Raw genomic sequence first — 13,803 nt, 5'->3', positions numbered from 1 at the left:
GGAAAATATCGGCAGGATCAACTGTAATTACCTCAGCTGGAATTAGACCTGACTGTTATGGCTAAACTCATAGTAAATGTTTGCCCATCCCAGTTTTAGCTGATTTGCATTTGGCTATCCCGAAATAGTCTTTGGGGCTGGCATAATATTTTCATTCCATGATATGACAACATTGCAGCATGGCATGATTTTTATGTCCCCATAAAGCAATATCATGATGTAGCAATTCAAACACTACAAAAGCAATATCATAAAGCATCATAAAGCAATATCATGATGTAGCAATTCAAACACCACAAAAATCATGGCACGATGACTGGAATCATAGTGGGTTATGCTGAATTGTACCGCTGCACTTTTAGAGTATTTTTTGTAATGTATTTTAAACTTATGTCGAGGGCACATGTAGCTTGTGCATAGTAGATCTCTAAATCTAAGGAATAAATTAAAATAAAAGGTCAGTTCCTGCTCCTGTTGAAGTCAATGGCAAAACTCCCACTGACTTGCATAAGGGGGAACATATTTCTTGAGTGCTCCCTGATGGAGGAGTGTGGTACTGCAGTATTTTTCTCAACTCTGGCACCCCCTGCAGGCTGCCAGCCAACCTTGGTGGGTCTTCAGCAGCTTGACCCTCTGGCCACATCACAAAGTCCAAATGCACCCCCACCAGGGCAGGAAAGAGTCTAGCAAACAGATTATTTGCCCTCTCTAGGGTTTTCAGCTCCGGGTCCTTTAAATTCAGCCACTTGTTCAGGCTCCCAAATAAGGCCAGTTTCCTTTACCTGTGACCAGTGGGGAAACCTGGGCCTGTCCACTACTCCAGTGTCCAACCCAGGGACCCTCGACACGCTCTGCTGACTCCAATCTGTTGCTGCTATTTCCCTGACTCTCTTCTTACCAGGCCCCTTTTATCTCCAAACCTATCTCAGGGCCAGGGTCCCCAGATTCTGCTCAATTGACAGGGCAGGGAGCAGCTTCCCTCCCACCCACCCAGCCCCAATCCCAGCCACAAACTGAGCAGCTTAGGCCCTGCAGCTCCTCTTATCTGAGTTTGCTAGGCTCTGGCCATGTTCCTTGCTATCTTGTTCCTTGCCCTGCATTTCTTAGGGACCATCATTATATGTGCTTCTAAATCCCCCAACCAAGGGAAAAACATGCCACCCACTGGCTCCTCTGAACAGGGTGGGAGCCCCCTTCTTGGGCCATTTCTTCCACACCCTTGACTTGAACAGCCTTTCTGCTGCTGCCTCCCCAGCTGCCCTGGGCCTGGAATCTCCTCTCCGCATGTCTTTCATGTCTCACTAAATCTGTTTCCGCTGAGTCTCTGTCTCCATTTGTACTCCTGTGTCTGTCCCTGTATTTATTTGTCTCTACATGTGCATATTTCTGCATGTTCTATGTCTCTCTCCATCTGCATATGTAAGTCTTCATATGTATAGCTGGTTTCAGAGTAGCAGCCGTGTTAGTCTCTATCCGCAAAAAGAAAAGGAGTACTTGTGGCACCTTAGAGACTAACAAATGTATAGCTGTGTCAGTGTCTGCTTGTGCATCTGTCCCTGTATGTTTCCCTGCATTCAGACTGTGTATGTATGTCTCTCGCTCTCTTGCTGTGTGTTTGTGGCTGCCTGTGCAGGTCTTTACTTCTGTCGTGGCATGTCAGTGTATCTATGTGTATCTGTTTCTGCATGTCTGTGCATCTCCATGCATCTCTCCCTGTGTGTTTGCATGCTTGTCCCTGCATGTCTGTGTCTCTGGAAGTCTGGGTGTCGACCTCTGCACGTCTCTCTGCCTGTCCATGTGTCTGTGTGTCAGTCTTTGCGTGTGCATCTCTGTCAGTCTCTGCATGTATGTGCGTGTTTCAGTCTCAGCGTCTCTGTACCGCTCCCCGTGTATCAGTTCCTGTATGTCCGCATCTGGCATATTTGCCCCTGTTTGTGTGCAGAGACCATGCCTGAAGGAAGCCATGTTTACTCCGTGGCGGGAGGATTTTCCTACACTAGGGGTGCTGTGATCCCAGAAGATTTTTCTTTACACAGTTCTGCACAGTCCCTGTCCCAATGTGCAAGCAGCAGCCACAGCTCGGTTACATGCCACTCTTCCTGGTGTTAAGTTGGGTGGCAAGCAGAGCCTGGGAGTCTCCCTGGGGCATGACTGGGGTTCCGGCATTGGTTACGTTCCCTCCTTGTGAATTTAACGAGCCCAGGGGAAAAAAACATCAACTACCAGGAGTGGGGTTCGAACCCACGCGGACATGCGTCCATTGGATCTTAAGTCCAACGCCTTAACCACTCGGCCATCCTGGTGCAGGTGCAAGACTTGCACGCAGACACTACTACATAGCTCGCGCCGCCGCCAAGCCTGACTTGCCCCATCTACGGGAGGAGAACGGAGCCATGAGCCCCCAGCGGGGCCCCCCGCAGCTTGTCATCGTCAGCGCGGGAGGGCGCAGAACCCAAAGCAGCGAGCGGGACGCGCCGGGAGAAAGGCGGGCCGCGCCCGCGCGAGGAGAAGCGGGCGGGGGATTTAGTGTGAGAAGGGCGGGAGTCGCGCCCTCCGCCCAGCAGCGCCAGGTCACGCTCTCACCTCACCCCCCCCCCACCCCCCCACGATGGGAGCGCCTGGACCGGCCGCCCCGCAGCCAGGCCGAGGCACGGTGCCCCCGGAGCGCCCCCCTACTCCACACCCTCCACTGCAGCCCCCCAATCCACATGCCACTCCCCCCACATACTGCACCCCCCATCCACACCCCACACTGCGCCCCCACACTGCATCCCCAGTCCACACCCCACATGGCACCCCACACTGTGGCCCCACTCCACACTGTTTCCCCCACACGCTGCACCCTCCAGCTGCACCCCCCACACTCTACCCCCTGTTTCACCCCTCCCCTGGACACCCCACGTGGCACCCCCACTGCGCACTCCACACTCATTCCTGACATGCTGCACACCCCACACGGTAACCTACTTCCTGCACTCCTTCACTAAATGAACCCGCACCCATTGCACCCCTATAGGCAGCCCTGCTTATACGCCACACCCCACTGCACCCCACATCACCTCCCACATGCCTCAGTGCACCCTCCCCCACCCACTACACCCTTCACTGCCCATACACCTGCACCCCATACACACCATTACATTCTCCATACACAGACACTTGCACTACTGTACCCCCCCCTAAAAAAAAATCACTAACTCCCCTCCCTCACAAACAGCCAGACAGAGAGCATGGAAACTTCTGCCTGACAAAAGGGTAAATTTTTCTGAAAAGTTGTAATTTCTGGAGTTTAGAATAAAAGTACTTCCACCCCCAGCATTCCAGTGCCCTTGTTGGGTCACCAAATGAAATTAATAGGCAGCAGGTTTAAAACAAACAAAAGGAAGTATTTCTTCACACAGCGCACAGTCAACCTGTGGAACTCCTTGCCAGGATGTTGTGAAGGCCAAGGCCATAACCGGGTTCAAAAAAGAACTAGATAAATTCATGGAGGATAGGTCCATCAATGGCTATTAGCCAGGATGGGCAGGGATGGTGTCCCTAGCCTCTGTTTGCCAGAAGCTGGGAATGAGCGACAGGGGATGGATCACTTGATGATTACCTGTTCTGTTCATTCCCTCTGGGGCACCTGGCACTGGCCACTGTCAGAAGACAGGATATTGGGCTAAATGGACCTTTGGTGTGACCCAGTAGGGCCGTTCTTATGTTCTTGTGGTGCTGTGTCATGAAAGTGCCACTCTTAGTAACCATAACAGGCTACTGACTTTGCTCCATTTTGCGCAAAGCCAGCAAGAAGCAGGTATCATGGCTTAAATGCTGCCCCTCACTTTTGTTTAATTTATGTAATAAAAGCAGTTTTAGAGGTGTTCCCTTTCTCCTCAGTCCTGCATGTGGTACACACCCTTGGGCCTACATGAAACTCAAAACAAATCCTTCCTTGCTCTATTTCACACTTATGGAACAAATGACATTTTGTTTGTTCTTTGGCCATTTAATTAATGCTCTGAAAATGAGATTAAGTTGGCAAAACAGTCACATTCTAAGGCAGTGAAACCCTATGGTGCAAAGTATTTCCTGGCAAAACTGTGGTTTCCTTAAGGAAATGAAGAACTGTTTAGAAAAAGTCCCAATCAATTGTGATAATGAAGAGACCATCAGTCTACCAAAAAGGAAAGAAAGAGAAGAAAACAGACACTAACTTTATTATTTACTGGTTTCAGAGTAACAGCCGTGTTAGTCTGTATTCGCAAAAAGAAAAGGAATACTTGTGGCACCTTAGAGACTAACCAATTTATTTGAGCATAAGCTTTCGTGAGCTACAGTGAAGTGAGCTGTAGCTCACTGAAGCTTATGCTCAGATAAATTGGTTAGTCTCTAAGGTGCCACAAGTCCTCCTTTTCTTTTTATTATATACTGACATTTTACTTATTCCCATTTAATTGTATGCTGGAACATACGTGCCCTGGCTGATAGAAACAGGCTTCTCTAGTTAAACAGGTTTCTTTAGGGGGGCAAGTGTTACTCCTGGAATTGTATGGTGTCGCCACACCTTTCCCGTCAAAGGCATGTTCGGTCCCACAGAAATCTGAGCACTATGTATGACACATGAAATCAGGCAAATAGTTACATATTTTCTGTATGTAATAACTAAAGGCAAAAGCAGGATTTGACAATGAAAAATGTTTCATGTCTTTCAGTTCTTCTTTTTCTGTAAATATATAGGTCATTTTATATTGAGGTTCCATTTATAAATAGCATGTATTAACACTTTAACAAATCACTAATCAGTTGCTAGTATCGCACAGGTCACTATAAAGCTTCTAATAATTTATAACTCCTTTAGCTGACGTTCTTGGAATTCCGTAACATATGCTATCTATATTAATGGATCCTAAGGTTAGCAGTGCTGGACTTACAAGGGCGCCAGTGGCACCATGGAGCCGGACCCATGCTCAGAAGGGGCCCTGGCCTGCTCCGCTTGCACTGCACCCCGAGACTCCTCCAGCCCGCTCCCCTGCCCCACGCCCACCACTTGCTCCTCTCCACCCTCTGGCCCCACCTGCCTGTTCCTCTCTGCCCCCTGGACGGAACCCAGTGCACCTCTGGCTCCAGGAACTCTCTGCTTCCCACCACCTATGGGGCCCCACCTGTCTCCCCGGAACTGAGCTGCCTGGGACTGGTGCAGAAGCCTGGCCAGTCTCGGCCAGTTGGGGCGGGGGGGAGACAGTGCGGGGGGGCTTGGCTGGATCCATCCAGGCAAGTGGACCCTGAGGGAGCCCAGCCGGGGCAGGCCCTGGCCTGGCTGATTGCGCCACTCCCAAGGGGCCGGAGCGATTCACCGCCCTGGGACCAGCCCTGGTTGCACTGGTTCCTCAGCCCAGCAGACAGTCACCTCCCAGCAGGGCTGGTGAATGTGGCCAGGAGGCAGAGAGTGGGGTTGGACTCTGGGGAGGTGTTCTGGGCTGTGTGGGGGGAGGGAAGATCTCTGTGTGTTGGGGCACTAGGGAGTGGGGGTTCTGTGTGGGGTGCTGGGCAGTTGTGGTGGGGCTGTGGGCCCCTGGGCAGGGGTGATGTGCAGGGAGCTGTGCATTTGTGTGTGGGGGGGGGAGTGCTGGGCATAGTGGGTCCAGGGGACTCTGGCCATAGGGAGTCAGGAGGGTGTTGCAGAGCTGCCGACTTTCTGATTTCCCTGGGGGTGCTTGACCCCCCGCTCTCCCCCTGGCCCTGCCCCCACTCTACCATTTCCCCCAAGGCCCCACCCCTGCCCCGCCTCTTCCTACCCCATTCTGCACCCTCCCCCGAGTGCCCCCCATCCTCGCTGTGACGTTACACTCTATATGATTTTTATGAAAATATGCTAATGAGTGTGAATATAATGTAACTGAAATATGCTTCATGCAAAAGGTCTCTTGTAAGGTATCTTTACAATGCTTATAATCTACTGAGTGTGGTCATCCTATTTGTATAAATGTATCACTCTTGTATCTGAAACTAGAAATATGAAATATAACTCTGAGGGCCTATTGTAGTTATGCAAAGTGTGGGCCATTAATGGTGGTTTGGAATCTTGATGGCTCCCATCAACCAGGACAACTGACTGTGGATGGCTCTGTTTGCAGGAAGGCCTTCCTGTGAGTCAGGCTGGGAGGAATGAAGGCTTGGGGGTCTCACAGGACATATGATCATGTCACCTGGTACTGGAATCCATCTTAAACCTGGTGCTTTTCCATTTAGAAGGAGGGGTGAAAACCCAGAGAGAGACAAAGGATTCCTGCCTTGTGCAAAAGATATATAAGTGGGTGGAATAGAACAAAGGGAGGCAATCATGAGAAATCTCCGAGCTACCACCTTGAGCTGGAATAAGGGCTGTACCAGGGGAATGGATTGTGCCCAGACCAAGAAGGCGTCCAATCTGTGATAGAAGCTTATTGAAACATCTGAGGGTGAGAGTTCATCTGTAATCATTAGGTTTAGACGTGCGTGTTTTATTTTATTTTGTTTGGTAGTTTACTTTGTTCTGTCTGTTATTACTTGGAACCACTTAAATCCTACTTTTTGGTATTTAATAAAATCACTTTTTACTTATTAATTAACCCAGAGTATGTATTAATACTGGGGAGGCGGGGGGCACACAGCTGTGCATATCTCTTTATCAGTGTTATAGAGGGAGAACAATTTATGAGTTTATCCTGTATAAGCTTTATACCAGGTAAAACGGATTTATTTGGGGTTTGGATCCATTGGGAGCTAGGCATATAAGTGTTAGAGACAGGAACACTTCTTAAGCTATTTTCAGTCAAGCCTGCAGCTGCTGGGGGATGTGGTTCAGACCTGTGACTGTGTTTACAGCAGGCTAGTGTGTCTGGCTCAAACCAGGCAGGGCACTAAACCCCAAAGCTGGCAGGGAAAGCTGGCTCAGGGGTAGTCTCAGCACACCAGGTGGAAGTCCCAAAGGGGGTTTCTGTAATCCAACCCATCACACTCACTTCATCTCTTCCTGCCCCTGTCCCTCCCCCTCCTCCCCAGCGCCTCCTGCCCGCCACTGAACAGCTGATCAGCAACGGGCAGGAGGTGCTGGGGGGAGTGGGAGGAGCTGATCAGTGGGGCCGCCAGTGGGTGCTCAGCACACACTATTTTTTTTCTGTGGGTGCTCCAGCCCCAGAGCACCCATGGAGTCGGCACCTATGGGGTGTTGGGGGAGGGGGACTATGTGGAGCGGTACTGGCCCACCCCTGAGGGCAAGGGGCACGCTGGCATCACAAGGTCGGGCGGGCCAGTGTGCATCTGACAACTGCCGGTTTGTAAATAGTGTCCTCGCACTGGGCTGGGCAGAGCGGGGCCACCCCTGCCATACCATGCCCCATTGCCTTTGGCTGGCCCCACACTCTGGGGACTGACCTCCCCGTGCCATGCTCCATTGCCTCCATTGCGGCCCACAAATGTGTTTGGCTCTGGGCCCACAAAAGATTAATCCAGCCCTGAAGGCCAGAAGAGACCATTGTAATCATCTACACTGACCTGTAAAACACAGGTCATGGGATTTTCCTGCATTAATGCACGTGTGAATTAGAACATATCTTGTAGCAAAACACCTGTACATATCTGTAACATGCTCATGACATTAATGATTTATTAAGCCATATTATTATAACATATGACCAATGTAATACACACACAACCGCACATATGATGATATACACACAAGACGTTAAATGTCATGTAATATATTAGTAGCCAGAACCCCAGATCGAACCAAACATGCCTTTGAATGGAAAGGTTGATCAACTCTTGTTATTAGAAACAAACAAAAAAACCCCAAACCCCACTGTTTATATTATACATAAGAGAGAGACTCACTCAGGTCTGGTCTACGCTACGAAGTTAGGTTGACGTAACACCTTGCGTTAACCTAGTTGTGCATATGTCTATACTTAAATTTTTCTCCCACCAATGTATGTGCCCCATTATGCTGTCGTAGTAACATCAGCTCCCTGAGCAGCACTAAGTCATGGTCAATATACGGAGACTGACACAACACGACTGTAGACCCTATGTTACCGACGTCAACCCTAACAGCCCTCCAGCTGCTGTTCCACAATGCCCAGCACTGACCACTCTGGTCACAATTGTGAATTCCACTGCCCAGGTGTCACACATACTTGGAGTCCCCCCCCTAAATCCTTAAAACCCCCACAAATGCTTGAAATGTCTTTTTCTGGTTGTCGAGCATGGTGAGCGCACCTCTATCTGCTCTCCGTTGTTCTGAGCAACTGCCCAGCTGACCATACGAGCTACATACTCCAGACATGCTCTACATGGAGTAGACATGAGATTTTAGATTTCCTGGGCCTGTGGGGAGAAGACGCTGTGCAAGCACAGTTCCAAGCCAGCTGTAGATATTTTGACATCTATGAGTAGATTGCTTGGGAAATGCAGTAGATGGGTATGACAGGGACCAGCAGCAGTGTCACGTGAAAGCCAAGGAACTGCAGCAGGCACAGTAGAAGGCCAAGGAGGTTAACTATTGATCCAGTGCCAAGCCACAGACCTGCCACTTTTACAAAGAGCTGTATGCCATACTTGGAGGAGACCCTTCCACCACCCTGCATGCCACCGTGAATACCTCCAAGGAGTTTGAGTCACAGGCCCCTGCCATGAACCATGAGGAGGAGGAGTAGTATAGTGGCCAGGCGACCAGGAAGTCCAGCTGTGAGCCAGGACCTGTTTTTGACTGCACCAGATTCAGCCAGTCCCTGAAGCTGAGTATGGATGATCCTAATAGAGGGGAAGGAACTTTGGGTAAATGTGTAAATACATTTCTCTTTATGGTGATGCCCCCCTCCCCCGCAACTTCGTTATTATCTGCTTTTCATTCTCCTCCAGAGTTAGGTGGGAGGGGCATGCATAGCAGTTTGTTTCCATAAATAGAGATGTCACTTGAATCCTCCTGAGAGATCTCAATGAAACTTCCATGGAAGTACACTCTGTAATCCTCTCCTGAAGGTTTCTGGGGATGGCAGCCTTATTTCTTCCTCCACAGTAGGACACTTTCACATGCCAGTCAGTGATAACTCCAGCAGGCACCATCGCAGTAAACAAGCTAATGGCATATGGCCTCGTTGATTTTAGGATGCCAGCAGCAGCTGTGCTCTCTCTGCCATTGTTAACCTCAGGAGTTAGACATTTGCTAGAACCACTGCCTGTGGAAAATGGTGCCAGTATTCATGGCCAGTGTCCTATACTAATAGTTTCATGGAACTAAGCAATTCCCTCCTCCTTTCCCTTACCCCTGGTGGGTCAGACTCACCATGGCTTGAGCTGAGAGTGGTACCAGCACAAACACTCAAAAGTAGAAGTGTCAATGAGCATGTCTTGTTTCACACTTTAGGGGAGCAAGGGAAGGGGGGAGTTCTGAATGTTAAGTTTTGCTTTCCATGGTTATACTAACAATGGGGCACCTGGCATTGGCCACTGTCGGAAGACAGGATACTGGACTAGATGGATCTTTGATCTGACCCAGTTATGGCTGTACTTATCCTCTAATATTTTTATGTTCTTAAGAATAGTACTTCTGTGAGTTTTATCTGTAGCTGTGGCCTTGAGAGGGTCCCCTTCCACACCAGTGGAACAACTGGTAGGACATGGTCTCTGAGATTCTGGATGTCAGTGCAGCATCAGACCTTGAACAGAGGGCATGGAGGGTGAATACTGCAGACTGTATGGAAATGGAAAGAGCAGACAGGAGAAAGACACAGGAAAAGGAGAGAGGGATACACCAGGACATACCTAATGGGTCTTCTCCATCAGCAAACTCAGATGCTGCAGTGTAGACTCCTATGGAGCTCCAGGTTCAACAATCCCAGGCTCAACTCCCATTGCAGTCTGTGGAGAACTGCAGCATAGTTGTTCCCTAAGCACTCCCCCGCCCCTACCTAGTATTCTACATGGCCTCAGGGCCTTCACATCTGCTTCCACTCCATGCTGGGAGAAAGCGTGGACAACCCCAGCTTCATCTACAATGACGTGTGAGAGCCACGGTTGATATTTGTGTAGCTACAATGGACATCAGTGTCTGCTTTATTTATTAAGGTTCCTAAATATTTTTAAGTTAAAATGTATTTACTTTTAAGTTCTTCAGGAAATTTTTGAGCTATTTTCATAAGTGAATAAAACTCTTTTGTTTTGAAAGTGAGTCATCTTCATTAGTTTACAACACATGGTGTATAATGCCTGCTGGTAGTAAAAGTAATGGTCTTACATACTCACAACCCATAGGATCAATGCCAAACAGTGTAGTCGTAAATGTATAGCAAGCCCCCACCATTAATAAGTGCACTGTCAGGAAGCACCACACAATTCCTAACAGGCCCACAAACTGCAGTACCACGTTGAGTCTAGTACACTACAGCACATTAACAGTGAGCCACAATAAAGTGCTCTTTCAAAGCCTCCCGGAGCTGTATAGCTCCTCGCTGAGTTCATCAGATAGCCCTTGTGTCTGGCTGTTCAAACTCAGCAGACAACCTCTCACCCTCCAACCCTGCAACAAGTTTTCTCCCCTTGCTTAACAAATATTATGCAGGACACAATGGGAAGCTATACCCACTGCAATATTCTTTCGCACTGAGATCCGATCTGGTGAGGAAACATCACCACTGTCCCTTCAATCTATCAAAAGCACATTCAACTGTCATTCTGCACCTGCTGAGCCTCTGGTTGAATCTCTTATTCATGCTGTCAAAGTGGCCAGTATATGGCTTCATGAGACAGGGACTAAGGGGTAGGCTGGGTCCCCCAGGATCGCTATTGGCATTTCAGCATTGCCAATGGTAATCCACTGGTCAGGAAAGATTGTCCCTGCTTGTAGCTTTCTGAACAGTCCTGTGTTCTTAAAGATGCACATGTCATATACCTTCCATGAGCAGTGCACACTGATGTTGGTGAAGTGCGGGCACGACCACGTAGCCCATTCTGCTGATGTACTCTGGGGCCAAAATAGGGATATGCGTGCCTCTATTGCTCCACCGCAGTTTGGGAATCCCATAGCTGCAAAGCTATCCACTGTGTCCTGCATGTTGCCGAGAGCTGCAGTCCTGTGTGGTTGGAGATAGTTAATGGCCCCAGGCACTTGCATGAAAATGGCCTCCACCGTGGATCTTCCCACTCCAAAATGATGTCTCACTAACTGGTAGCAACATGGCGTGTAAGTTTCCACAGCATGATAGCCACCTGCTTCTCCACTGTCAGTGCAACTCTCAGTTTGGTAGTCCCTGTGTTGGAAGGCTAGGGGAAGCTCGGCACACTGATCTAGGAATGTGGCCTTGTGCATCCGAAAGTTCTGAAGCTGTTGCTCATCATCCCAAGCCTGCATCACATTGCGGACCAGCCAGTCAATTCTCGTTTCTTGAGCCCAGAAGCAGCTCCTCAATGAATGCCACCAATAACCTTGAATTGGTTCTCACAATGACCCACAGCAAACTGACCACCAGGAAATCATCATGTTCCCCACAGTTCTTCTTGTGGCTCTGCAAATGCCAGAGGATCATGCATCCTGTGCTTGCAATGCTTCTGACAATAGCGCAGAGACGTGCAGACTGTACGGTGGCCAGCTATAGGTCCCATGTGGGCTCATGGGAAATTGAAAATAGGCACAAAAATTATGGGATAAAGATGATATAATGAGATGAAGAACACTGCATTATGGGAAGTTGACCCCTTTTTCCCAGTTACCTCCGGGGGTCTTGTTTCTGCCTCACCACTCATTGCCACAACTTTCCAAAAGTCAGCGTGCTTATTGGTGGCAGGTTGCAAATTGAAATTCCTACCTATGGTGCACCACACTGTGCAACAACACAAGCCCTCTTAATGAGTACATGCAGCACTGATGCAAGAAATCAAGTATGCAAGCGCACAAGTGATATGCTAAATGTGGTAGCTATATGCTGCTGTAACTTGTGTCAGCACAACTTTGTAGTGTAGACATAGCCTTAGTTTGAGTCATCCAAATTTGGGCCTTTCCCCCATAAATATATCAGGAACTGTCCCTGACTTCAATAGGAATTTACAGGACTTTACAACAAAAAAGTGTTAATATGACTAGATCCAATCATCACTGTCCATCTTAAAAATAAGTGTTCTTGGTTGCTAGGCAGAAGTAATCTTGATAATTGTCTTTCTTTCACAAATTGCAAAATCATTAAGATAATGGTTATGAGAGAAGTGAGAAGGAGCTGGATAAGTAATATAATTAAGATTTCCTTAGCATTATGGATATGTGGCCAGGTTAAAAGTGACATACAACAGTTTCCTAAGAGGGAGCAGTTCTTCCTTGTAGTGCAATGAAATGCTGACACCTTTCAGAGACATTTGGCTCCTAGGTGAACAAATCACAGGCCTATGCAAAACTAGAATTGAAACAGCTGGGTGTGCACATGTCAATATGTATACACTGAATGCAACGTCTCATTAAGTAACATTCAGTCACTATTTGAACAATGGGGTATTAATGTTTTAATTTGTTAATTGATAAAAATACATATTTTAGTCATTAGCCCACCCCAATTCAATAGTATTTAAATTATTGTAATTCTTAATCTAAAATATCCAATTAATTATTTTCCACCTCTCCCCTTAATTACTATTTTAATTATTTTATGACTAAAATTTCCTCTCTGTTCTCAAACACTGAATTATAGTGAATGTTTATTATTGAAGGGAATTGTCTATTGTCTATTATTGAAGGGAAACTGCATATTTTACAGTTTGTGCCACACCACCACATATTGTTTGTATAAATGCCAATGCTTAAAAGTAACCTCTTTAGCTAACAGAAAAGGACTGATGATCATAAAAGTTGAGAGGCTACAAGATAAATATTTTTAAGAACTTTTTCACTCTTCTGCAATTTCCTGACAAGATCTTTTAAGCATTTCAGATCAGTAGCATCTACAAGAACCTGAATGCTGAAAAGCTTCCCTACAGATGTGTACCCAAGCACTGCACTTCACAGCTGATTACAATTACATATCACCTTCTCTGCAGTAACATCCAGAGGAGTGAGGATTTCACCTATGTATAATTTTAGAAGCACTGAAGTTTTCTGGAACTTCATACTTTTAAGTAGCCTCTGCTAACCCTGTTGTGAAATTACAGAAACAGCAGACAGCAAGCTCCATTTTAAGTTCCTTCTATTTGTAAATGAACCCAAATACTACTACATTTATTGTCATCTAAATTACAGAGTTGTAGAGATGCTTCAGTATTCTCTGGGGATTCCATGTTGGCACCTACAAACTAGTGAATCTGAAATTTGCTGGCATGGCCCTTTTAAGATTGAGTATTCTGTGTTGACCTGCATCTTTTGTGTGTGGGCTCCAATTTCTTGCAGGTTCTCTCCTTGAACCAATAATTATTTGCATGGTGAGGCTGTTTCCCACAGTTAAAACACATAATGTTTGAGTGTTCTTCATGTTGTGTTTTCTGCTTGACCCAAATGTGTGTTGCTCAGTTTTCTTGATACTGTTGCAACTCTCTGGCATCTTTCCTAGACGTCTCCATTGCTGCTGGTGGTAAAACAGTAGCACAATGGTGAGATTTGGGGCTTATAACTGGGGAACCCATCTGAATGGCTTTCCAGAGGTCCCCCAACTTTGTAAAGAGGTGGCACTGAATGCTCCATCGACCACTGAAATAGCCCTGCTCTTCCACAACATAGGTCCAATATCCAATATAGGCCCTACAATGAAACTGGTAAATGGAATGTGTAAAACTGTCTCTTCCGTACTCTCTCATTATTGTATATTT

General features: G+C 47.4%; 1 non-coding gene across 1 annotated transcript; it reads right to left on the bottom strand.

The window, feature by feature from the left end:
• Positions 1 to 2,220: 2,220 nt before the first annotated feature.
• Positions 2,221 to 2,303, bottom strand: TRNAL-UAA. The gene has a single exon. It is a non-coding gene; the product is annotated as a tRNA-Leu (tRNA).
• Between the last annotated feature and the right edge of the window lie 11,500 nt (positions 2,304 to 13,803).

This window comes from Chelonia mydas, chromosome 3, assembly GCF_015237465.2.
Source record: "Chelonia mydas isolate rCheMyd1 chromosome 3, rCheMyd1.pri.v2, whole genome shotgun sequence".
Lineage (NCBI taxonomy): Eukaryota > Metazoa > Chordata > Testudines > Cheloniidae > Chelonia > Chelonia mydas.
This window is presented reverse-complemented; position numbering and strand designations above follow the sequence as displayed.